The sequence below is a fragment of the Mauremys mutica genome, chromosome 9 (genome assembly GCF_020497125.1).
Source record: "Mauremys mutica isolate MM-2020 ecotype Southern chromosome 9, ASM2049712v1, whole genome shotgun sequence".
Taxonomy (NCBI): Eukaryota; Metazoa; Chordata; order Testudines; family Geoemydidae; genus Mauremys; species Mauremys mutica.
In genome coordinates, this window is record NC_059080.1 from 103,766,593 (window position 1) to 103,789,757 (window position 23,165).

The 23,165-nt window shown below is 41.3% G+C and overlaps 1 protein-coding gene and 1 long non-coding RNA gene across 2 annotated transcripts in view; one reads left to right on the forward strand and one right to left on the reverse strand.

Moving 5' to 3' along the window:
• ATP13A3 (ATPase 13A3) overlaps positions 1–23,165 on the reverse strand; it is a 110,571-nt gene that overhangs the window by 71,393 nt on the left and 16,013 nt on the right. The window lies entirely within an intron of this gene.
• Positions 10,243–23,130, forward strand: LOC123377585. The gene is made up of 3 exons (XR_006582247.1): positions 10,243–10,288; positions 21,123–21,211; positions 22,992–23,130. It is a non-coding gene; the product is annotated as an uncharacterized LOC123377585 (long non-coding RNA).

Below are 23,165 nucleotides of genomic sequence, written 5' to 3' on the forward strand. Positions count from 1 at the left end.
GTTAACAGAAAACTGCAGGATGGTAGGAGAAAATGAGAGAACCTCTTATCTTGGGAAGGATATCTCCACACAAGAGGAAAGAATGAAGTTTTGAAGAGAGACATTCCTGGTGCCTGGATGTATACAATACTAGGTTCTAAGATGGCAACATAGGCACCAGTACGGAGGGGGTCGTCTTTTTGTTTGTTTGTCTGAAGTGTTTTGCCATTTAGTTAGGTCCTCCAATACCATCCCCTTCTTAGTCTGTTTTAATTATGTAAGTATTTTTATTTTCTTAGTTTAATAGTGAAAAAAGAAGTTTAATCTTAAACATCTTTTGTTCAACTGCTTCTCAGATCTTTGGAACAGCATTTAAGTAACAAAAAAAAGTTTCTCTTACCAGTAGCAGTCTATCCCCAGTCCTCACCAAATGCTTTTGTTATCACAAGTTCCACGATGCAGTTCTTAATAACTGAGACCCTATCTAGAAGGGAAGTCCTGCCAATGAACTATTTTGTCTAAAATCTAAAAAAAGTCTCCAAGGGCTTTTCAAACTGTGTTATCAAAAGATTAAAATATCGCAGAACATTTGGCACTGCTTGGGTCTGGGTTTGTTTTGGGGGGGGGGGAAGGGGGAGAGGGGTTGGACGGGGGGAGGATGGAAAGGGAACAATTGAAAAACTTTAATTGGATTTGTATAGAGGGTATGACTCCAGCCATCAGACTGTTGGTACAGCTCGCTCTATTCAAACTAATACAACAGCTCACTAGGGTCCTAGGACATAGCTTCATGTGCATGCATGAGCCCTGATGCTATCTGCATGGCTACACGCATATAGGATATTATGCTTCTGACCAAACCCTTCCTTCTATTTACAGGGAGCAGCTTTGAGCTCAACATTTTTATATGACTAACCACACAATACAAGATACACACAAAACAACTCATCAGTGGGCACAGGTGAAGTAGAAAAATATATATATTTTTTATTCTTTGCTCCACAAAAATGTTGTAAAAAAAAGTTAATCAATGACATGGCCATGGTACACCCGATTAGAAACCCATTAGATCTTGCAGTAAACGGGAGTTGGTTTGATCAATGCCTCAATAGGGAGACCTTCAAGGTGCTGCAAAAACAGGTGTTCATAATTCAAATGGTTATAAAGCACTCTTCCTTAGGAGTCAGAAATAAACCAGCATAGTGTTAAAGGACTCTGTGCTTGCTGGAAGTGCACTTTTCATAGAACATATAAAAATCAAGTTACTAATCACAATAGATTCTAAAGAAACACCAAAAGGTAGGGGTATTAACTTGGGTCCATGGCTGAATGTATGTAATAACAGGCTACCTATTTAAACCTAAGAATAAGAAAATCTGTTTGTTGACAGACGGGCAGAGCACAAAACAATGAGAATACTGGTCAGCCAACAAAGTGGGGGTCACAAAACACCACCTGCCTAACTATAGCTATGAGACAAGGTGGGTGAGGTAATATCTTTTATTGGACCAACTTCTGTTGGTGAATGAAAGAAGTTTTTTAGCTTACACAGCTATTTCTTCAGGTCCGAGAAAGGTAATTGGAATGTCACAGATAAATACAAGGTGGAACAAATAAGAACTTAACACATGTTGCAAGAGACCATTCAAGATGAAGTTGGCAGATAACATCTCTACAGTCATAGGACAAAGAAGGGTTAGTACATTACAACCGAAAATAATCATCAAAAAACCCAGATAACAGCCATGCAACACAAAAACATAAAGTGGAACCAATACAACTCCTCCACAACCCACAGAACAGCATTTCCAGAAGAAACCATGACTGGGACTCAGTACATGGACATTACATGGCACTTCATCATCATCAATTTACCAAGATTACCCCTCAGCAGAGCTGAACTATCTGTTCTCTCCAAGAAACGGTACTTCTGCCCCACCACAGAACCTGATACCATACTATCAGAGGAACCAGCTAGAGGCAGAGCTCTTCTTGACCTGCTGCTCACAACCCGGGAAGAATTAGTAGGGGAAACAAAAGTAGATGGGAACCTGGGAGGCAGTGACCATGAGATAGTCGAGTTCAGGATTCTGACACAAGGAAGAAAGGAGAGCAGCAGACTATGGACCCTGGACTTCAGAAAAGCAGACACTGACTCCCTCAGGGAACTGATGGGCAGGATCCCCTGGGAGAATAACATGAGGGGGAAAGGAGTCCAGGAGATCTGGCTGTATTTTAAGGAATCCTTATTGAGGTTGCAGGAACAAACCATGCCGACGTGTAGAAAGAACAGTAAATATGGCAAGCGACCAGCTTGGCTTAACAGTGAAACAGATCTTAAACACAAAAAAGAAGCTAACAAGAAGTGTAAGCTTGGACAAATGACCAGGGAGGAGTATAAGAATATTGTTCAGGCATGCAGGAAGGAAATCAGGAAGGCCAAATCACACTTGGAGCTGCAGCTAGCAAGAGATGTTAAGAGTAACAAAAAGGGTTTCTTCAGGTACGTTAGCAACAAGAAGAAAGTCAAGGAAAGTGTGGGCCCCTTACTGAATGAGGGAGGCAACCTAGTGACAGAGGATGTGGAAAAAGCTAATGTACTCAATGCTTTTTTTGCCTCTGTCTTCACGAACAAGGTCAGCTCCCAGACTGCTGCACTGGGCAGCACAGTATGGGGAGGAGGTGACCAGCCCTCTGTGGAGAAAGAAGTGGTTGGGGACTATTTAGAAAAGCTGGATGAGCACAAACCCATGGGGCCAGATGCTCTGCATCTGAGGGTGCTAAAGGAGTTGGCAGATGTGATTGCAGAGCCATTGGCCATTATCTTTGAAAACTCATGGCAATCGGGGGAGGTCCCAGATGACTGGAAAAAGGCTAATGTAGTGCCCATCTTTAAAAAAGGGAAGGAGGAGGAGCCGGGAAGCTACAGCCAAGTCAGCCTCACCTCAGTCCCTGGAAAAAATCATGGAGCAGGTCCTCAAGGAATCAATTTTGAAGCACTTGGAGGAGAGGAAGGTGATCAGGAACAGTCAGCATAGATTCACCAAGGGCAAGTCATGCCTAACCAACCTAATTTCCTTCTATGATGAGGTAACTGGCTCTGTGGATGAGGGGAACACACTGGATGTGTTATTCCTTGACTTTAGCAAAGCTTTTGATACAGTCTGCCACAGTATTCTTGCCAGCAAGTTAAAGAAGTATGGGCTGGATGAATGGACTGTAAGGTGGATAGAAAGCTGGCTAGATCGTCAAGCTCAACAGGTGGTGATCAATGGCTCCCTGACTAGTTGGCTTGATTTCTAAATAGCCTTTGTAAAGCATTTGGTCAGCTTCTGGAGAAAGGAATGTGCAAATTAAGTGCCCAATCAAGAAGCACTTAAGGGACAATGGATCTTGGGAGGCTCCAATCTACATAAGAAGTCTAGATGAGGACATTCAAGGTAGCAGGTAAGCCATGGCTGCTGCCTGTAAAAACTGAGTCATGCATGGACAAGTGACTTGCCCACGTGACTCCAAAACTCCATCTTGGAGCTGAACTTTGCATAGGCGAGAGGAGGGGGTCTCCACCCACAAGAGAAAGTCTATTTAAGCCTGTGGGAAACCCCTCCATTTTGTCTTCAGCTGGCTAAAGAGAGAGCCTCTCCACCCCCAAGGATACCTGAAAGAAACTGGAACAAAGGACAGTAACTACAGGGAGTGTGAGTGATTGCTGAACCCAGACTAGCAGGACACTAGTCTGTAAAAGGAAGCTTACTGGAACTGGTGAGGTTTTATCTTTATTCAGGAGTACTTGTGGCACCTTAAAGACTAAGGGCTTGGCTACACTTACAAATTTGCAGCGCTGCAGCAGGGTGTGAAAACACACCGTCTGCAGCGCTGCAAATTGCGGCGCTACAAAGCGCCAGTGTAGTCAAAGCCCCAGCGCTGGGAGCCGCGCTCCCAGCGCTGTCCGTTATTCCCCACAGGGAAGTGGAGTACGGACAGCGCTGGGAGAGTTTTCTCCCAGCGCTGGTGCTTTGATTACACTTAGCGCTTCAAAGCGCTGCCGCGGCAGCGCTTTGAAATGCAAGTGTAGCCAAAGCCAGACAAATTTATTTTAGCATGAGCTTTCGTGAGCTAAAGCTCACTTCTTCGGATGCATAGAATGGAACACACAGACAGGAGATATTTATACATACAGAGAACATGAAAAGGTGGAAGTATGCATACCAACAGGCAGAGTCTAATCAATTGAGATGAGCTATCATTAGTTCCTCCTGCTAACGATAGCTCATCTCAATTGATTAGACTCTGCCTGTTGGTATGCATACTTCCACCTTTTCATGTTCTCTGTATGTATAAATATCTCCTGTCTGTGTGTTCCATTCTATGCATCCGAAGAAGTGAGCTTTAGCTCACGAAAGCTCATGCTAAAATAAATTTGTTAGTCTTTAAGGTGCCACAAGTACTCCTGGTTTTTTTGCGGATACAGACTAACACGGCTGCTACTCTGAAACCTATCTTTATTCAGTTTTCTTAGACATAGTCTTGCGTGTTCTATTTTATTTTACTTGGTAATTCACTTTGTTCTGTCTTTTACTACTTGGAACCACTTAAATCCTACTTTCTGTATTTAATAAAATCACTTTTACTTATTAATTAACCCAGAGTCTGTATTAATACCTGGGGGGGGGGCGGTAACAGCTGTGCATATCCCTCTATCAGTGTTATAGAGGACGAGCAATTTAATGGATTTATTTGTGGTTTAGACCCCATTGGGAGTTGGGCATCTGAGTGTTAAAGAGAGGAACACTTCTGTAAGTTGCTTTCAGATAAGTCTGCAGCTTTGGGGCACGTGGTTCAGACCCTGGGTCTGTGCTGGAGCAGACTGGCGTGTCTGGTTCAACAAGACGGAGTGCTAGATTCCCAGTCTTGGCACATCACTTGGCAGTTCCCAAGGGGGTTTCTGTGATCCAACCCATCACAGTACTAATAAAATTGCATAAAGTTTTCCTTTGCCCTGAGTGTGTCTCCGTTGTGCACATGAGGGTTCCCAGCCAGACACTGAACCTGATAACCTTGATTCTAGGCCTAGAACCCAGCTCTTTAATTAGTAATTAACTGGAAACCAATAATAATCAATAACCACTACAGAAACAGGCAACAGCCTTCAAAACATCCCCTGGCAAGAAGTTCCATGCTCTGACTGTGCACTGTGTGAAATAGTACTACTTTAAGTTTGTTTTTAACTTGCTGCCTATTAATTTCATCAGGTGACCTCTAGTTCTTGTGCTACATGGAATAAATAATAGTTCCTTATTCACTTTCTCTACTTCATTCATGATTTTTTTAGACCTCTATCATATCCCCCCGGACGAGTCATCTCCTTTCTAAAATGAATAGCCCCAGTCTTTTTAATCTCTCCTCATATGGAAGCTGTTCCATACCCCGAATCATTTATGTTGCTCTTCTCTGTACTTTTTCCAGTACTAATGTATCTTTTTGGAGACAGGGTGCCCAGAACTGCATATAGTACTCCAGGTGTGGGTATACCATACATTTATATAGTGGCATTATGGTATTTTCTATCTTACCATCTATCCCTTTCCTAATGGTTCATAGCATTCTGTTCGTTATTTTGAGTTCTGAGGCACATGGAGCAGATGTTTCAGAGAACTATCCACGATGACTCCAAGATCTCTTTCTTGAGTGGTAACAGTTAAATTAGACCTCATCATTTTGGAAAACATAATACCAACTATATATACAATGTACATTATTTTGCATTTATCAACACTGAATTTCATGTGCCATTGTGTTGCCCACTCACCCAGTTTTGTGAGAGCTCTTTGCAACTCTTTGCAGTCAGCTTTGGACTTATCTATCTTGAGTAATGTAGTATTGTCTGCAAACTTTGCCACCTCACTGTTTACCCCTTTCCCAGATCACTTATGAATATATTGAACAGCACTGGTCTCAGTACAGATCCTTGGGGGACACCACTATTTATCTCCCTCCACACTGAAAACTGAACATTTATTTCTACCTTTTGTTTCCTATCTTTTAACCAGTTACCAATCCACGAGAGGACCTTCCCTTTTATCCCATGGCTGCTTAGTTTGCTTACGAGTATTTTGTGAAGGACCTTGTCAAAGGCTTTCTGAAAGCCCAAGTACACTATATCCACTGGATAGCCATACTTGTTGACATCCTCAAAGAATTCTAATAGATTGGTGACAAAAGCCATGTTGACTCTTCCCCAACATATCGTGTTCATCAATTTGCCTGGTACTGGAGTTAGGTTTATCAGCCAGTTATTGCCAAGTTCACCTCTGGAGCCCTTTTTAAAAATTGGCGTTACATTAGCTAGCCACCAGGCATACGGTACAGAGGTTGATTTAAGTGATAGTTTACATACCACAAGGAGTAGTTCTGCAATTTCATATTTGAGTTCCCTCAGAACTCTTGCGTGAATACCATCTGGTCCTGGTAATTAATTACCGTTTAATTTATCAACTGGTTCCAAAACCTCCTCTATTTACACCTCAACCCAGGACAGTTCCTCAGATTTGTCACCTAAAAAGAATGACTCAGGTATGGGAATATCCCTCACAACCTCTGCAGGGAAGACCCATGCAATGAATTCATTTGGGTGTCTCCACAATGGCCTTATCTTCCTTGAGTGCTCCTTTACCATGTTGGTCATCCAGTGGCCCCACGGATTGTTTGACAGGCTTCCTACTTCTGACGTACTTTAAAAAAAAAAAATCCTGATAGTTTGTGTGTCTTGCCAGTTGCTCTTCATATTATTTGTCAGCCTGCCTACTTATACTTTTATACCTGACTTGCTATTTTCCTCAGTGGGATATGACTTCCAATTTTTAAAGGATGTCTTTTTGCCCCTAACCGCCTCCTTTATTGTGTTGTTTAGCCATGGTGGCATTTTTTTGGTCCTCTAACTGTTTTGTTTTGTATTTGGGGGATACATTTAGTTTGCGTCTCTATTATGGTGTTTTTTAAATAGTTTTCATCTAGCTTGCAGGCACTTCACTCTTGTGACTATTCTTTTTAATTTCCATTTTAAAGGAATGAAAGAAAAGGAAAAGAAATTAAGTCTTATTAGCAATTACTGCCTGATCCTGCAGCTGCTGCAAATACAGAATTCCAGGGGGCCTTCTACATACAGGACAGATGGAGAATTGGGTACATAAAACAAAACCTTTGTCAAGTTTTATTGTTAAAACTGTTGCACAACAGAATCATGAAAAAAGGTGAAAGGAAAAAACATAAGGCCCAAAGACAGACTATGGAAATATTTACAAACACAATCTTATTAAACTATATTGCAAAAGAACGAATAGCATCTTGTCCAAGTAAAAAGAACCCTATTTTCTCCATTAACTGACTTTGAAACAGCTGGCAGAGCCTGCAGCTAAATTTAATTTTTTTTTCCCTTTTAAACTAAGGAGGTTTGATTATATGACAGTCGTACACAAACTCTGACCTGCATGTGGTAGGACTTCAATACCAAAAGATATTTAAAAAAAGCATTCACTGAAACCTGGATTCCACATGCCCCTTCCATTTGTAGCCACTCCCTCTTATGGGACCTGTCACTTTCCTCAGATCCCTTGTCTATGATGTCTCCAAAGGAAAAGCTGCTTCCAAAACCTTCCTCCACCCTTTCTCATGCCTTCTCCAAGCAGCAATCCTTTAGTACAAATGTCTAACCCAGAACTTTTGCTCTGATTTGAAGTAGAGTTGATCACCAATGTTATTTCCATAGGGTCAGTATCAGTGGATGTCCACTATACTGTATGAGAAAAGTAAAAAAGTGTTGCTGGTTTGTATGTTCAAGAACAGTAGCTCTCAAACTTTTGTACTGGTGACCCCGTTCACATAGCAAGCCTCTGAGTGAGACCCCTCCCCCTTATAAATTAAAACACTTTTTAATATATTTAACACCATTATAAATGCTGGAGGCAAAGCAGGGTTTGGGGTGGGGGCTGACAGCTCACGACCACTCCATGTAATAACTTCATGACCCCGAGGGGTCCAAACCCCCAGTTTGAGAACTCTTATTCAAGAAACTTCAGATCTAGGATTAGAGGTCGTCTTCTCCCCACATCCATTACACTCCTGATCACAAGAAGCTGAAATTCCTGTGATGTTTCATCTTCAGAAGTAAGATGCTCTTCTAGTGCCAAAAGGTGTAACGTCAGTCCAATATACCGTTATAAATTTGAAATAAAATGCCTTTTTTTTGTTTACGGTGCATTACAAAAAAGATTGTTTTTAACATCTTGATTTTTGTTTCAAGTTCCAGAGAAAATAATTAAATTAGAATAAAGAGGGCAAAAGAGGCTCTGACAGAAAGACATTTCTAAACTGAGTAATGCATCTTCACAGAAATTTAAGACCCTGCCATTTATAATTCTGCAGTGTTTCTTCTGTAGACAGACACCCTTAAATATCATTCTTTATCCCCATAATGTAGAATAAATATTTGAATAATGCATACAATTTGTAAGAACTATTCAAGTTCAGAATCTTCCAACTAAGTTTTGAAAGGAGTGAGGGTTATAATTTGTCATGGCAAACAAAGCTTAACACTTTAGTCAACTAACCAACCTCTAACAATAAGAATGACATAAGAATTTAATGAATACATGGAAATTTTACAAGTACACCAGCTAAGTTTTAACAAAGCCCTCTACTCAATACCCATTTTATCACTTCCCATCTTGGGCTTTCTGTTATAATAATGCAGGCTTTTGTTTCTGTGCTTAGGCTTAAGGAAGACCATTGTATCCAACATATACTAAACCAAAACTGTGTTTATATTTGTAAAGCGTATTCTTTGTATAATTATACTTGTCTGTAGGCTGCAATAGAGATTTCAATGTTTATAGTAAAATACATGCTACACTCAAGATAACTTTATGTCCTATGTTACATTCAAAATCATACACATCATTATAACTAAACAAAGTTCTATAATTAATGCTGTACTGAAAAACCCATTTCTAGTGTATCTGTCTGCATATCTTCAGTTTCAAAAACTTGTTAACTATAACTGTACCTAATAATAACTTGCTAATATTTGTTACAAAAGTAGTTTGGGAAAAACAAAAATTGTTTTATCAACTGGTGAAGTATCTAATTATCACCTGCATTTCTTGAACTCTTATATTTTTATTATTTTAAACTGCAGATAGTCACATATTAATGCAGACCTGTGGTTGAGAAATCCAACACTCAAAGCTAAACAATTCCTAAAGTTAGATAGTTCCCAAATGCTTAGACAAATATAGAGGTAATATCTATTACTTGACCAACTTCTGCTTGACAAAAACTCTCTCTCACCAACTCTCTCTAATATCCTGGGACCGACACAGCACAGACATATGTAGTCCTTTCTATTCCTCTCTTCCCTATTAATTGCATTATTCTCCACCATCAGATGTGAAGTGTGGCAGAGTAAATGTCATGGGATCAAACGTTAACCTTTGGAATTAAAGTGTTTTTCCTTAAACTTTCCTGAGGCTGTTTAAAACCAACCACGCAGACGCACACGCGCACACAAAGAAATCCTCCTCCCTCTCCATTTTTTTAATCTGTGGAGCCCATGAGCACTGCTTGCTTTGCCACTGCAGCTTATAAAAGTTTCTTGAATCACAACTGCACAGTTAAAAAAGTTAATGGTTACCTTTGTTAATTGACTAAATCAGCAGAGGGATGTCAAGTTCTAGCCTCTCCATGTGAACTTGCCAACTTCGTATGTTCACAGGTTTAAAACTACAGAATTTACCAATCTGACTTGTTTTAATGTTATAATTTTTACAAAACAAAGCAAGTATTAAATCTGTAGCTTCAGCTTTGAGTTATCCAACATCAGCATTACTGAAAGGCAATAAGAGAATATATTAAGAAATTTTAGCAATGGTATAGGCCCATTATTAAATGGAGACGGTAAAATTGTTAATAATGCAGGAAAAAAAAGGCAGAAGTGTTCAATAAATATTTGTTCTGTATTTAGAAAGAAGCAGAACAATGAAGTATTTTCCAGTCCATTAGTAGCCGAGGAAGTTAGACTATATCTACTAGGGATAAAGATTTTTAAATCAGCAGCCCTGGATAACCTGCACCCATGCATCCTAAAGGAGCTGGCACAGGAGAGGTCTGGATCACTTATGAACATTTCTAATAAATCTTGGAATATCAGCAAAATTCTAGAAGACTGGAAGGGGCTAATGTTGTCACAATATTCTAAAAGGGCAAATAGGATGACCCAGGAACTACAGGCCAGTTAGCTTGACATCAAGCCAAGGTAAATTATAAAAGATTATATAGGATTAAATTAATAAAGAATTAAAGGATAGGAATATAATTAATGCCAGTCAACATGGTTTTATGGAAAACAGGTCATGTCAAGCCAACCTGAAAAACCTTGAAAGAGGGGTCACAGTGAACAAACAGTACCTGAGCTCCCAGTATGAGGTGGCAAAAAAGGCTAGTGTGATTGTTGGATGTATAAACAGGGCAGTAGTAAGTAGGAATAGGGAGATGATTTCGCCTGTGTATGCATTGGTGAGACCGATACTAGAATGCTGTGTACGGTTCTAGTGTCCACATTTTAAAGAGAGTGCTAAAAAATTAGAGAGGGGGATAAGAAGAGCGACAAAAATGATGCAAGGGCTGGAGAAAATGTCTTACAGTGAGAGACTTAAAGAACTCAATCGGATTAGTTTATCAAAAAGAAGACAAAGAGGTGGCATGATTTACAGTGTCTAAGTACCTTCATGGGGAGAAAATACAATGGTACTGAAGAGTTCTTTAATCTAGCAGAGAAAAGCATAACAAAAACCAATGGCTGGAAGCTGAAGCCAGACAAATTCAAACCAGAAATAAGGCATAAGAAGTTTTTAACTGCAAGGTTGATTAGCCACTGAGTGGTAGATTTCTCCATCTCTGCCTTTCTGGAAGATCTGAATTAGCCAAACACAAGTTACTGTGCTCAATACACGGGTAACGGGGTGAAATGTAATGGCCTGTGATATACAGTGAGTCCTCGAACTTACGACGCCCGACTTATGTCGGACGCCATTTACGACGCTTTTCAATTGACTTGCAACATTTCAATTTACAACGCAATTCTGAGGAACAAATTGTGTTGTAAATCCGAGGACTCCCAGCACAGAATGTCAGACTAAATGATCTTCTAGCCCTAAACTCTAAGAATTTTTGAACCTATGAGATACTGAGAAGTTCTCATGCCCATTCATCTCAGAGTCAATAACATACCATATGTAACAGTGATGCTTTTAATTATTGTACAAAATAATCTACTAGGAAATGAATTGCAGATGAGGAGTTAATTTCTGCTTGCCACGGACCTAGTCCGGATTCACACCAATGATCTAGTGGTGAAAAGCCTCCTTCCTAGAAGTCAAAACAAGCTCACAGTACCAGTTGAACATCAGCCTATGCTTTAATTCCCTATAGCCATACCACCTCATTTGCAAGTCAAGCTAAAATTACCTAGTATTTTAGCAAGACAAGGTGGGTGAGGTAATACCTTTTATTGGACTACGGTCTGTTGGTGAGACAAACTTTCGAGCTACATAGAGCTCTTCCTCAGGTCCAGGAAAGGTACGGAGACTGTCACAGCTAAATACAAGATGGAACAGACAACTTAGCATAAGTAATTAGCACGTATTCTAAGGGACCATTCAAGGTGACAGTATTTTAGCACCTATTTGTATCTACATGCTTCCATTGGAATGTATACATAAACTCACATTAAAAGCTATTTCTCTTATTTAAATATTGGTGCTCTTATGTGAAAGACAGCAATTAGACAAGGTGAGTGAGGCAATATCTTTTATTGGACCAACTTCTGTTGGTGAGAGACAAGCTTTGGAGTTCACACAGTTCTTCCGGCCAGAAGAGCTCTGTGTAAGCTCAAAAGCTAGTCTCTCTCACCAACAGAAGTTAGTCCAATAAAAGATATTCCCTCAGCCACCTTGTCTCTAATATTCTGGGGCCAACATGGTTACAACAACACTGCATACAAGAGAGCAACTGTCTTTTTGAAAGAGGGCTCCCCAATATTTAGAAAGGCTGTTAATTTTCTAGCTTTAAAATTTTTAAAGTTACCCTATAAAAAAAGGAAAATTGCAGATAACCTACTGTAAAAGGATTTTAAAGAAAACATCACTATATAATATACTAAGTGTTGTACTTCCAAGGGAATGTTTAATTTAAAATTATCTTGATAAAACAAAATTTTTGGACCAACTAGTTGCAGATCAACAATAGTGTCACAGCTACACAAGGGCATTATTAAAAAATAATCTAAAAAGAATTCCTAGTTTCCAGAGAGAAGGGAATACTACAAAATCACACACACATATCCCCTACCCCTATAACTTTCCACAGGCTAGGGCAGGTGACATTTCCAAAGTAAATGCCAAGTAAACAAACACTGTTATATGGTCTATGTCATCAGTATTAAGAATGAAGATTTACATCCCTCTTAATATCAACCAGGAGAGCCTTTCCAGAAAAAATGAGAAGTTGGCTGTCCTTACCTCTTTTTCTGAAACAAAGACAAATATCTATTTACAAAATACATTCTGAAAATTCCAACAACTATGCTATGAGACAAGGACCACTTGTAATGAATGTCACCAATTGCCTTGAATAAATAGTGCTCACAACTGTATCCACTGTTGAGGCAACAAGAAGTTTAAGATGATAACCCTTCAGGGAGATTTTTATCTCTACGTGTACTACTGACTCTCGGTATACTATTATTTGGTAATCTATGCACACAGTAATCACAAGGTCTAACTCAAGTCTTTGAGTCAATCTTTATGAGTCAATCTTACAAATCATTTCCAAGAATGTACATTTTTTTTGTTTTTAAGAAGTGAAGAGAAAGAAAGCCATCTATGCCCTCTAGTGGGCACACACACCGTACACTGAAAATATCCCAGGTGGCAGCTAGTTACCGGACCAGGGCAAGGTGTTCGGCAAGTGGGACACCAGCAACCACTTTCTCCCTGGGGGCAGCTTCACCAGCTTCGCTGACTGGTGGTTCATCCACAGGGCCCGACTCAACTGTGTTCCCCTCAACGGAGCCATCCACCATGGCAACTGGGACAAGCACTGCAGGAAGTGCGGCTACACAAACAAGACCCTGCCCCACATCCTGTGTGGATGCAAACAGCACTCTGGAGCCTAGCGGCACCGCCACAATACCATCCAGAACCGGCTGGTGAAAGTCATCCCGCCGTCACTGCGGAAGATCACCCTCGACTCGGCCATCCCCGGGACAGACAGCAGACTGCGGCCCAACAGCATAGTGACAGACGCAGAAAAGAAGAAAGTCCTCATGGCAGACGTCACGGTGCCATTTGAAAACAGATCACCAGCCTTCCATGAGGCCCGAACACGGAAGGTGTTGAAGTACACCCCGCTGGCTGAGACTCTGAGACCCCAGGGCTATGAGATCCAGAGACACGCCCTGATCGTGGGAGCCCTGGGCTCGTGGGACCCCCACAAAGAGCTGGTTCTGAGAGCGTGTGGAGTCAGTTGACGCTACGCCCAGCTTATGAGACAGCTCATGGTGTCCAACACCATCAGGTGGTCCAGAGACACTTATACGGAACACATCACAGGACACCGTCAATACCACATTGAGTAATTGAGACCGCCGACCAGGGAAATAACCCACTTCCTTCCCTGACAAACCAAGGGACGCACCCCACCCATGTACCTATCCGCTCCACCGATACTGACTTGGACTCCTTATACATTCCATGGATGGCGAACCCAAGCCCACTTATCCACTGACACTTTAAAAACTCTTGCACCCCAATCTGGGTCTATGCCGGTTATGTGATATGTATCTCTTCATCCTTGCAACCGATACCTGTAATCCCTCATAACTCAAACCTGACCCCAGATGTACAGTGCCTTCCCTCTTAACTTGTGTATATTTAATTTTAAACATTAATGTTAATAAAAAAATTTAAATCAAATACTAAGAAAGCAATCACATAAGAACATTGGGTCACTGGCAGCAATCATTAGAATACAAACACCTGCCAGTGATCTCTTAATCTGTACTATGGAACCAATCTTGTTTGTTGTGATGAGCAGGCAAACAACCTTAGGGTATGGCTACACTGGCGATTTGCAGCGCTGGAAAGCCTCCACCAGCGCTGCAATTAGTAAGTGGCCACACCTGCAGGGCACTTCCAGTGCTGCAACTCCCTGGCTGCAGCGCTGGCCGTACACCTCACTCGGCATGGGGAATAAGGATTCCAGCGCTGGTGTTGCAGCGCTGGTCATCAAGTGTGGCCACACACCAGCGCTGTGATTGGCCTCCAGGGTATAAGGTGTATCCCAGAATGCTTTTATAAATTACTCTCTTTGTTTTGTTATGCAGCCTCTCTTTGTTTTGTTGTGAATCCGATCGGAGCTCCGAACAAACAGAGCTCCTGTTTGCTGTGATCATCTGTACCTGGCTGTAAACAATCAAATGAGAGGCAGGCAGGGAGAGTGAATGAAACAGAATGGAGGAGCTCCGTTGAACTGCTTATCTAAAAAAACAAACACTGATCACAGCAAACAGGAGCTATCTGTACCTGGCTGTGAACGATCAAATGAGAGGCAGGGGAAACAGCGTTGGATGCAGGGTTCGCAAACATTTTGTGATTTTTCCAATCTCTCTCTTCCCCGCTCCCTGTCACAGTACACCACAGGGAGTAAGTGAAACAGTGGGGAGTCCGTGTTGGAGGCAGGCTGTTTGCAATTAAGAGTTAAGACTAAGGGGTCAGAAACATGTTCTGATTTTTCAATGCAGGAAGCTAAACACACAGTGTTGGCTCCAAAAATCCCCTCTCTCTTTCCCCCCGCTCCCTGTCACACTAGACCCCACTCCACCCCCCTCTTTTGAAAAGCACGTTGTGGCCACTTGAACGCTGGGATAGCTGCCCATAATGCATCACTCCCAACAGCGCTGCAAATACTGCAAATGTGGCCACACACCAGCGCTGGTAGCTGTGAGTGTGGCCACACACCAGCGCTGGCCCTGCACAGCTGGATGACCAGCGCTGCAAACTACCAGCGCTGCAAACCGTAAGTGTAGCCATACCCTTAGAGTACATCTGTACTGGAGTAAAAGACTCCTGGCCAAGCAGGCTGGAGTCAGCTGATTCAGGCTCACAGGGCTAAAAATTGCTGTGTAGACATTTGGGCTCCGGCTGGAGCCGGAGCTCTAGATCCCTGTGAGGGGGGAGGGTCCGAGAGCCTGGGCTCCAGCACAAGCCCAAATGTCAACACAGCAATTTAACAGTCCCACAGCCTGAGCTGCACAAGCCAGTCAGCTGACCCAGGACAGCCGCCGGTGTTTAACTGCTGTACACACATACCCTATAAGGTAAACCAAAGACACTGCTAAAAACAAAACTGGTTTGTAAGTTTCTAAAGTACATCGGCACGGTTTACAAAATTAATTAGGGTGGTATTCCAATAAGATTTTAGACAAAATTAGCACCTCCATGAGATCTTGAGATAAGTGAACCATAGACACCCTGATTTCTCTGCCAAAGTAAAGAACCATCACAAGTACCAAATGCAATGGTCTGAAAGAACTGGTCCATTGTAACACCTATTTTGTAAACTGACATGTATCAACAAATTTATTGTTTGGAATGCAGAGTTTTGTTTTTGTTATACAAATCCAACTACAATCTAAAAACAGTAATGATGCTACAATACTACATTTTTAGACCTACTCATCTGATCCCACAAGTGAACAGATAAACTAATAATTGTAATCAGCTGGAACGGTATTGATAAAAATAAATGAACTGACTTGTTAGACTTATACAAGGAGTGTATTCAAAGTCCGGGGTAATTTAGATAATAAATTAAGTAACACAATGACGACGAGTGGAGACAGCGTAAAAGAGATTTGGGGAACTGAAGGACCTACACAAATGATGGAATTAGATATTTGGGGATATTTATTTTCGATCCTGAAAAGTAAACAAAATTATAGCAGTGATTCTTTCAGAGAGATATCTGTCTAGTTTGTCATTGTGTTTATAATAGCAAGTCACTCTCGGTGTACAAGCTGTCGTTCACAGTCTGTCATTTTGAGAACTTTAAGTTTTTCGTTTGAACTTAAAGAACGTATTGGACAGATCCTGAGCTCAGTGACTTTGGTATAAATCTGAAGGAACTCCAGTGAAGCCAATGGGTTCACATTACTTTCAACAAAATAAAATCCAACAAAAGGACTCAAAAATTAAAGAATAAAGTTAATGGAGAGGGTGCAGCAATCCCAAACATTCCTTAGCCATCTATAAACTGGAGGTAGGAAAAGATGACCTTTCAAAGGAATATGCACCTGGGAACTGACAGATGTTTTAAATAGTTTGTATAGATTTATGGTACCAGGTGAGATTTTAATCCTCCCTCACACATTTGCGTTCTCTTTTCTATGGTACTTGTGAAGTCACTAACTCTTAGAAACAAAGATATCTACAGCTCAGATTTCTTAGGGAGGTGCATTAGTTTTGTTAAAATACAGTAAAGCCTCACTAATTTACACCAATCAGAGGATCCATCATGAATCACAAAGTTTTTAAATTGGCAAATAAATTGAAGAGTACAATATAAACAACAGGGACAATAACTGATAACTGTAGTTTTACTGTTGACATTTAGATCATAAACTCCAAAGAACATGGCTTCCTATATGTTGAGTAGAATGTTATTTCAGTACTAGTAAATATAATGTATATTTTCTAAATGCTGACGTCGTGGTACTATAATACACACACAGCCACACCACAGCATTCAAATCTGAAAGATGAGTAAAAAAACATTTTTTGCACAGACTACAGTATGTGTAATATGTTTTACTATATGGCAGGGGTGGCCAACCTGTGGCTTCAGAGCCACATGCGGTTCCTCAGAAGTTAATATGTGGCTCCGTGTGTAGGCACCGACTCCGGGGCTGGAGCTACAGGCCCCAACTTTCCAATGTGCCAGGGGACTCACTGCTCAACCCCTGGCTCTGCCACAGACCCTGCCCCTACTCCACCCCTTCCCGCCCCCTCCCCTGAGCCTGCCGTGCCCTTGCTCCTCCACCTCCCCTCCAGAGCCTCCTGCACACCAAGGAACAACTGATCGGGAGGCGCTGGTCTGTGGGGCTGTCAGTGGGTGGGAGGCGCTGGGAGTGGGAGATGAGGGGAGCAGATGGGGGGCTGCTGACATATTACTGTGGCTCTTCAGCAATGTACATTGGTAAATTCTGGCTCCTTCTCAGGCTCAGGTTGGCCACCCCTGCTACATGTTAGTTGATTTTAAACATGCACTATTTTTCTGTTCTAGAATCCTGAAAACAAGTTTTTAACTTTAGTAAAACCTCTTACATTTACCATTAAGAGAATGCTTTACCCACTCAAACCAAGGTAATGTAAATGTAAGTATATAACAGAAAGCTCAATACCCTGAAGTGTGGGACATGTTCACCTTAATTAGACTGTAAACTCTTTGAAGAAGAGTAGGGGCTGTGTTTTCAATATATGCCTAGCACACTCGGCCCTCAATACAAATAACATGCATTAAGGGAATTAGTGATGATAGCTCATTTTTAACATATATAAACAGTCATTGTATTGAATAATGTTAAATTTTAAAACTAAGAGGTTTGTATAGTTTAAGTTATACACAATTTATGTGCTTGTTAGCTGAAGGGCAGCAGCAGAGACCCCACCAAAAAAAAAAAAGAACAGAAAATACAGTACTATGTTAAATGTAAACTACTAAAAAAATAAAGGGAAAGTTTAAAAAAAATTGACAAGGTAAGGAAATTGTTTCTGTGTTTGTTTCATTTAAATTACGATGGTTAAAAGCAGCATTTTTTTTCTGCATAGTAAAGTTTCACAGCTGTATTAAGCCAAGGTTTATAATGTTTTGTTCAGCGTTACAAACACTTCAGAGTTATGAACAACCTCCATTCCCGCGGTGTTCATAACTCCGAGGTTCTATTGTATATAAAAAGCCACTGAAACACCAGTCCATACATCAGTTGAGAGATTGCTGGTGATGACAACTTACTTATTTACAGGAATGTATATGGTTATGACCATATAATTTAGCCTCACAACAGCCCCATGAGGTGGGAAAATAGCCTCATTTTGCAGATGGAGAAACGGAGGAAACGGTCACTTATACATGTTCAGACTGCAAGTTTCTGACAGACAGGAAGAGAACACAGATCTGACTCACCGTCCTGAAATTTACCCTCAATGCCATCACATTCCTACCAAGGTTCAAGCCATGGTCAATCTAGCTGCTTCTGAGTCTTTCAGAGTAGTCATACAAATCTGGATTACCCCTTTTTCACCCTACTAGTTAGTCAAAGTCTGAGGCCCTGGGATGTTATAGTTGGCAGTAGAAATTGATGGAGTCTGGTATTTTCTTTTATGCAATCTTGTTTATTTGCAAGGAATGTACAGAGCTTCTCAAAACACAGGAGGAAACAAGAACAAAGGGGCAATTTCTAAGTTTACAGCCCCAAGGTTTACTCTCTAGCTTTTTCCAGGATCACATGTGCTCACAGGCTGCTGCTTACGCAGACAGACAGACAGACAGACCCCCCCAAAGGCTTTGTCTTAGGAGGGGGCTGTGATTTATCTATCCTAATCACTATGTTAACTGAAAGGGGCATTCACACCCAATCTCAATGTGACTTTAACTCAACCCATAACAGGGTTTCACCTAGCTCATAATCCTAACGTATCCACCATCTCACACAATTAGAGCTTGCCGACAGTTACAACACTACACTAGCACAGCTCTGCCATTGTAGCACTTCAGTTCAGACACTACTGATGTGGACAGGAGGGATTCTCCCATCAGCGTAAGTAATCCATCTCCTGGAGGGGCGGTAGCTAGGTCAACAGAAGAATTCTTCCATTGACCTAGAACTGTCAACACAGGGACTTATGTCAGCTTAACAACGCTGCTCAGGGGTGTGGATTTTTCACATCCCTGACCAACGTAGTTAAACTGACCTAATTTTCTCGTGCAGACCAGGCCTTAGATTTTACAGCATCTGGAATTAAATCCTGACAGAAACCTGCTGAAATACTCACATGTCATCCCCCACTTAAACTGTTATTTCTAAATCTGACTTCCGTCATTGTTTATATAAGTGACTATATCTGTGGAATACCTCATGCTGTTGATGCTATGCAAATAATCACCTTTTGCAAAACTGAAATATTAAAACTTCAGATCTTGTATTATTAACAGTCTGGGTTTGTTGCAGGTTCTATCACCAAACTAGTGAATTCTGACAGCTGGTAAGGGGCCCTTCAGTTTCAGCTCTGGAATACTTATTTCTTTCAGAACAAGAGCTATTAATCACAACTCCACTTATTTTTAAATTCTTCCTCATACTCAACTGTGTATGTAGTGAAACTGTCCTTATAAACATTAACTGCTCTGATAAAAGTATTTTGTAGTTCTAAGGCTGACTAACTTTAGAAAACTTGTGTGCAGGAGGAAAGACATTCTTCTTCACATGGGCTCTGTTAAAGATGTAATTTTATTCCTTTTCAGCTGCTAGAACAAAAAATTTTCTTCTTGAAAACAGATACTGAAACACAGAGGACTGTAAGGTTCTTTCTCTGCTATCCAAATTAATAACTTATTCACCCAGCGATACCAATCCATAGTTAAATTTTCAAATGCAACCTCTGTACCCAGACACCTCTATTTGTGATTCTCAACTTGAGTTACCTGGGGTCTGATTTTCAGAGGCGCTGAGCACTTGAAAACCTGAGCAAAGTCAAGTTGGAGGCTATTTTTAAAAATAAGATGCACACTGACCTACACCATCCTTCACATGAGAGAAATACACAAATAGCTTCTACACTCCCTTCATCAAGACCACTGAACGATCTGAATGAAAGGTAAAAATATGTGACCCATGAAGGAGAATCCTGGCTGGGGACTTCAGGTGCTATTAGAATACAAATAAATAATGAATTATCCCTTTGGGAGCTAGGTTGGATGACATAATAGGTCTTTTCCATCACTTGCATTTATGACTCTCTGGGAAAAGAATATAATATTCTATATAGAATAGAATTGTAAGTGCTACAGTGACTGCACTATAACAGCTTCTGACAATGCTTTGTAATAAACTCAGATTACAGGTCAGGAATTTCTGATATCTTCCTGATAACATTTGGTCCTTGCAAGTCAATATAAGAAAAGCTGCATGTATTTTCTGAAACTTTCTAGTTATTGTACCATATATTTTGATGAAAGGAAGTAAGCATGTCCATGGTTTAAAAAAAAAACAAAACCCAAACCTGTTAAATACCACCAACGACATCATGGAAACTGAAATATTCCATTAAAAAAGAAAAACCACAGAGGCAGATGTCAGATGTCCTTAACAAAGAATAAAGGAAAAGAAACAAACTATGAGACTTGCAAGGCAAATTGTTCTAAAATAGGGTATTTTCCCTAGTTTTTGATTAGTCACTAGGAACTGACCATCCCTTCAGTTGCACATCCACAGGTCCCACATCACCACTATGGCATGAGCTCTACAGATTTATTATTAATACCAAACCTAAATTATTTACCCTGCATAAACTGTGGTTCTTTGAGATCATGTTGTCCACTCTCTGTGCACATGTACACCAAATCAAATTATTGTGGCCAGCAGTCTCTACTGAGGTCATGCCTGCAAGCTTGGATCACCTTGTGCACCATCACTCAAGGTCGTAATGAGCCCAACTGTCCCTCGGTTCCTTTGCCAATACAGAATCCAGGTGTTACTGGACTGCCGTAGTGGGGAAGAGTGGCGGGTTTTGGAATACATTCAAGCAACACATTTCAAACTAGTTACACTGTAGGGTAAGTAACAGTTTTCTTCTCTGAGTAACTGGCCACACATACTCCACTTCTGATGACTTACAAACAGCAACCTCATGGACAGCAGGTGCATACCTGGAGTGTATTTACATATTGATTATAGGACAGTTCTGCCAAAGAAGGCATCAGATCTTGAGGAGGAAATAATGCCTTTTGATTTCTGAAACTGATATGTTTCTTAGGGGAGCCGCAGAAGCTGCCTGAGCCATGGTGGAGTAGGCTTTAACCTGTCTGATGGATCTAGTCTAGCTAACTCATAGCATGATTTAAGGTAACTAAGAACCCATTTAGTCAGTCTTTCCCTCTGCCCGCAAATGCTACAGTCTGGGTAAACTCCTGAATGGCTTTGTTCTGTCAAGAGTCCTAACTACATCAAAGGTATGTAGTTTAGCTTTCCTTAGTTGCAGTGGGGCTTGGCAAAGAAAACAAGCAGATGAATCATCTGATTCAAATCAAAGTGAAAAACTATCTTAAGTAAAAACCTAGGATGAGGCCTAAGGGTTACCTTATCCTTAACATGTAAATATAAGGTGGATCAGCCGTAAATGCCTGTATTTCTCCTACACTTTGAGTTGGTTGGTATAGCTTTAAAAAAAAAAAAGCCATATTAATAGATAGATGTAGTAGTGATAATGTTGCTACAGGCTCAAGAGGAGAACCTATTAACCCAGATAAAACTACATTAAACTTTCAGGAAGGGGGGCTCTCATAGTGGGGAAAACTCATGACGGATTCCCTTATGGAATCTAGCAACAGTAGGATGTGAAATACATTGTAATCCCGAGCAGTGGAATGATGTGCTGATGCTACCAAGTGTACCCACATGGAGTCGATGGATAACTCTGCATTCTGTAGGGACGGCAGACAGTCCAGAATACCAGGAATCAGGGTCTCTAGGGGTACAGCTACTCTGCAGTGTAAACCAGTGTTAGTAAATCTCAAACTAGCAAACCCACAGTTTGTTAATGTAGGGCTTGGAAGTCTACTTTCATTTGTAACCCCAGGTTAAGAATTGTTGAATCCTGGGTCTCAAACTGGGACTCCAGCTTCTACACTGTATGATGCGAGCCCAAGTCCCACTACCCATATACCAGACTTCCTAGCGCCTCCCAAAATGTGGCCATTCTGGCCCTTTGTTTCTGGTGCAGCATGGGAAAACTTGACTGTCCAAAGGACACAGAAAGTTCGTCCATGGGATTGTGGGATACTTTTGGTGACTCCCAGAGCACAACTCCAGAGGGGCTGCGTCTACACTGCAGAGCAATAGGGCTTGAACCCTGCGTCACAGCTTGACTCGGGCTCAGACCCTCCACTTCTGTGGCGTTCTAGGACCCCAGATCTGAACCCTGGATTAGTGCCATGTGTGTGCAGATGGAAGGGAGGTCAAACTCTGGGCTTGTAATGCAGTACAGACATACCCTATGAGAAGTACGTGGCACTGAGCTGTCTAAATAGAAAACCTCTTCCATTTGGCTGCATAGGTCAGCCTACTTGAGTCTTTCCAGTTCTGCAACAATAAATACTGGACTTCAGCAGAGCAGCTTCTTCTCATTATAGTTAACCAGCCAGCATCCACTCTGTCAGATACAACAAAGCTGGGTCTGGATGTAGGATCTAACCTTCATCTGAGAGATCCCAGTGGGTGAGACAGGTAATTTCAGGGGCTGAGTTGACAGTTCTATTAGGAACGAATATGAGAATGATCTGGTTGCCAACAATAGGGGGGGAGGAAGGGAGAGAGAGAGAGAAGGTAAAAATTCCCCAAATTCTCTGTACCGCTCTCGATATCAATTTTGCAGTAATGAGATGGGCAGCTGTATAGCTGCAGCCAAACAGCCAGAGGACCTCCTTTGTTGAAACATCTGTTTTCTTCCTCGTGGTTCCAGGGATCTTTTTGGGTTGAAATAATAGGTAGATAGCAACTGTCTCAAGTAACTCTGTGACCCAGCCAGTTTTCTCTTAAGAGCTGGCATACAGACTCCCAAGGATGACAGAGTGGCCATCAAATCCTTCAGAGAGTACAGAGTTTCATTGTTTTCTGCATTAAACAGGTCACAACCTTCAAAAGGGAGATCCTCAATTGTTGTCTGGACCTCCTTCTGTATCTCTGAAGACTGCAGATGTTGCCATGGATCACGCTGTAGGGTCCAGCACATCTAATGCTGCCAGCAATGACGTACAGGCCACTAATTACCGGTCAGTTATAAGGAAGCCTAATGGGCACA